The sequence below is a fragment of the Saimiri boliviensis genome, chromosome 11, assembly GCF_048565385.1.
Source record: "Saimiri boliviensis isolate mSaiBol1 chromosome 11, mSaiBol1.pri, whole genome shotgun sequence".
Lineage (NCBI taxonomy): Eukaryota > Metazoa > Chordata > Mammalia > Primates > Cebidae > Saimiri > Saimiri boliviensis.
In genome coordinates this window covers 97777426-97781562 of record NC_133459.1, presented here as the reverse complement: position 1 = coordinate 97781562, position 4137 = coordinate 97777426, and the positions used below count along the sequence as shown (strand labels likewise).

The following is a 4137-nucleotide window of genomic DNA, read 5'->3' as shown; positions in this document are numbered from 1 at the left end:
TTATTATTTATTTTGTTAAGTGTGATAATAGCATAATTTGGGGCTAAAAGAAATTAAGCATATCCTGAGAGAGAGAGAAACATAAATAAGAGATAAGAAAGTCTGTATTAGTTTGAGATGCATAATGTGGAAATGGCACTGGGTAATGTGTTGTGATGCCTAGGATTTGCTTTGATATATTTCAGAAAATAAATAATTGGGGCTTTATTATATTATACTTTTATGTATGTTTTTAAAAATGCATATTAAAAATTACAAAGGAAAAGATCTGTCTGTTGTGTGGAGAATGCACTGCAGGGGAAAAGAGTGGAAGCAGAGGCCAGTTAGGAGCCTTTGCAGTAAGCCGAAGAGAGGGAAGAGATAATGGTGACTTAGAGTGGTAGTCATGGCAGTGGCAGCCCATCTGGAATTGCTGCTACCATCATGCTGGCTGCAGCAGCGAGGTGTGGCTGAGGTTGCACGTTCCATGGAGCCACAAGGGGCTGGGGACAATGGGAGCCCTGCCCCTTCAGGCCAGGGAGGGCCTAAGGCTGGGGGCCAGGCTGCCAGTCCCACAGACCAGAGTGGGAACTTGTGGTGCCTCTTCCAGACTTGCCCATGGCTGCTCAGGGACCAATCAGCATGCACTTACTCCCCACTGAGGCCCATAAAAGCCCTGGGCTCAGCCAGAGCTGAGCAGATGTCAGAATGACCAGCTACAGAGAGGATTAGGATTTTTTTTTTTGAGCTTTTATATTTGTGTTTAATCTTCATTTAACTTTTTAAAGCACTAGTATAGTTAAATTAAAACAAAATATTAAAACAAAAGCAGGAGCAAATAGTGAGCATATTATGATTACAGTCCTTACTCATTCACTACTGCACATAAAATGCCAGCAGTGAGTGTTATTCACTGGCCCATTAAGAGGTCTGGCACTGAACACCAACTCTGGGGTGATCGTCATCATCCTCATATGCTTCTCCATTGTAATGGCACTGTCTTTCCTGATTTGGCTTAAAGTCCACCAGTTCTACTTGATCCATCTCATCAGTTTCTTCCACTCCTTCCTCTCCGGTAGGAGTTTTTCCAGCAAAGACAGTTTATCAGGAGAGAGAAAGCCATTCTCAGGAAAGTTTACCTGAAATTTGGTGATTAGGTGACCTTTTTCATATGGTCTATGATAAATTGGCATGCCTTCATTTAGTATACACTTGTTATCTCCATGCTTGACAATCTGACCTGGGTGAGAGGTGATGACTGTGGTTCAGTTGTCAGGAGTAGACATCAGCTTCCGGAAGCCACACAATGCTTCAACCAGCTGTGTGTCCATCCCCATGCCAAGGTCGTCTCCTTGTCGAGTAAAACAGCACAGACCTTCTGATCTAATGCAGTGATAATATCTCCTGGCTCCAGTCCCAGTTCTTGGTCTCCTTCACCGTGGAATGTTATCTTCTGGCCATCTTGCATGCCTTTGTCAATATGAACTTCTAGAATCTTCTTCTCTTGAACTCTCTTCCTTCCATTGCAGCTTTTACATCTATCTTTAGGACTGATCCACTCCCCATGGCCCTGGCACTCCATGCACACAGACTGAATTTGCTGAACCATTCCTTTTTTTGTTTGTATGTTTATTGAAGGTTTTACTGGCAAGCAGGAAATGTGGGGAAGAAGCATGGATGTTAGCCCTGAGGTTGGGGTGTGGTCAGATATCTCCTGGCCAGGTCCATCTCTGATGGGTTCCTGGTCATCCCCCAGGGAGCTGGAAGAGTGCCAGCAGAACCATGAGGGTGATGAGAACGACAGCCTGCATTGAGGCCAAGCATGTGAGGGTGCCACTGTCCACATGTGGGTCTGTGTGTGTGCACATGGCGTGGGAGCATCCCCACCTGCTGTGGGTCCATGTGTCTCTGCCTTGTGTTGGGTCTGTGTGCCATGGAGGAGGGCGGTGGTGTGTTCTGCCTAAGTGAAGTGCTCAGCTCTTTACAGGACAAATATATGGTGGACATGGATGAGGTAAAGAGAAGGAGAGAAGAGCTGCAGCCCTTTGGGGAGCCCAGACACGGGAGCTCCCAGAGCCAGGGCTTTGACTCCCTCTTTGGGGCCCTGTGGTTCCTGGAGTCTCCAAGCTTCTGGGTGTCACTGTGTTCCCCGTGGCAGCTGTGGAAGCTGCTTGCTGTGTACCTGGTCCAGCTGCAGCCCCGCAAAGAGTCTGTACCCATGCTCACTTGCTTATATACTCTTCACCACTCTGTGCCTGGCTCTCCCTTGGCAGGTGTGGGATCCAGGCTGGTAGCATGAGCTGAGTGCAGTGTGCCAGGCTAAGTGGGTGGAATGAGCCCAGTGGGCCTGAGCAAAACTTGAGAAAAGATGCCACTGGCCACAGAGGTTTCTGGCCAGAAGAGTGACTCAAGAACCCTGCAACAGGTAGGAGTTGGGTTGGAGCTGGAAATGGAGTGAGTTTAGAGATAGAGCCAATAGAGCTTGCAGATTGGAGGTGAGGGATATGATAACAGCCCAGGTAAGACTAACACGAAAGTGACTTTGAGCACAATGTGAGGCCGATTTTTTCCATCCTAAGGCTTGCATTTTCTCAAATTAATCGCCACCAGATTAAAGGATGTTGGGAAAATGGGTAACAAATACTTTTCATGTATATATATGTATTATATATATGTTAGAAAAAGAAATATATATATATATATATATATATATATATATATATATATATATAGATATATATAGATATATACATGTATTTGAGACAGAGACTTTCTCTGCCACTCAGGCTGGAGTACAGTAGTGTGATCTTGGCTCACTGCAAACTCCGCTTCTGGGGTTCAAGTTGATCCTCCCACCTGAGACTCTAGAGTAGCTGGGACTACAGGTACATGCCACCACACCCACCTAATTAAAGTTTTGTAGAGCCAGGGTTTTGCCATGTTGCCCAGGTTGGTCTCAAACTTCTGAGCTCAAGCGATCTGCCTGCCTCCACCTCGCAAAGTGCTGGGATTTCAGGCATGCACCACTGCACCCAGCCATCTTCAAATTACGTATGCTTTTTTTTTTTTCTTTATGAGACGGAGTTTTGCTCGTTACCCAGGCTGGAGTGCAATGGCGCAATCTTGGCTCACTGCAACCTCCACTTCTTGGGTTCAAGCAATTCTCCTGCCTCAGCCTCCCCAGTAGCTGGGACTACAGGTATGTGCCACCATGCCCAGCTAGTTTTTATATTTTTAGTAGAGATGGGGTTTCATCATGTTGACCAGGTATGTATGCCGTATATTAAATTTACATTCTTGAAATTGGGGCTGGACTGAGCCCAATTTAGCAGGGCAAGGGCTAAGACGTTTGAAATAGCTGGAAATTCTGTAACTCTACAAGGGGCAGACAGCTGGAAGAAATTACTTCTGTTAAAAATTGTAGTTCTCAGCCATCAGGTAAAACCCTTGCCTTATCAGCTCCTGGGATTAATAATTTTTTTTTCATACTAGGCCATACCATAGTACATTTCAGCAGTGGATCCTAGAAACACGGATTCTTAATTTACTCTTGGTTAGATCAATTATGCAAACACATGTTTAGCTGCTAGAATGACTTTGTCAGCATTTAGGGAGCTTTAATTCAACCACAAGTTCTGGATCCAGCAAAGGAACCCCTGACTGTCTGAGATCTGCCCAGAGGCAAAGCTGTTTTTTAGTGGTTTTGGGTGTACTTTTTTTTTTTCCTTTATGTACAACTGGTAATAGAAATGGAGATGTGCATCTGTCACTGTGGATCTGTCAATGGCTTAGGTTTTCAGGACATAATCTTATTTAATGGAACCAGGTCTTTTTTTTTGCCTAAATTTTCCCCCTACATGTGAAGCATTTTGTTGTTGTTGCTAAAGTGCTGTAATGTCCTAGTACTAAAATAATAATAAAAATGACAGCAGTAACAAATAGTGCTCCTATTGATCATCAAGAGAGTAGGCTCTCAACAGTAATTGGAAGACAGCTGGAGCAGGGCCATGTGGAGTGGGCAGACCTCATCCCTCATAGGCAGCAGCAGCTAAGCCTGCTTTGTGTTCTACCTCCTCTATGACCCTTGATTTCTACTTGGTTTACCTCATCATGTTGTTCTATAGAAAATCAGGTCACCCTGTACCTAACTTTTCCCTG

The 4137-nt window shown here is 44.8% G+C and overlaps 1 pseudogene; it reads right to left on the bottom strand.

The window, feature by feature from the left end:
• Positions 1-828: 828 nt before the first annotated feature.
• On the bottom strand, positions 829-1588 carry LOC101033182 (dnaJ homolog subfamily A member 1 pseudogene; annotated as a pseudogene).
• Positions 1589-4137: the final 2549 nt, after the last annotated feature.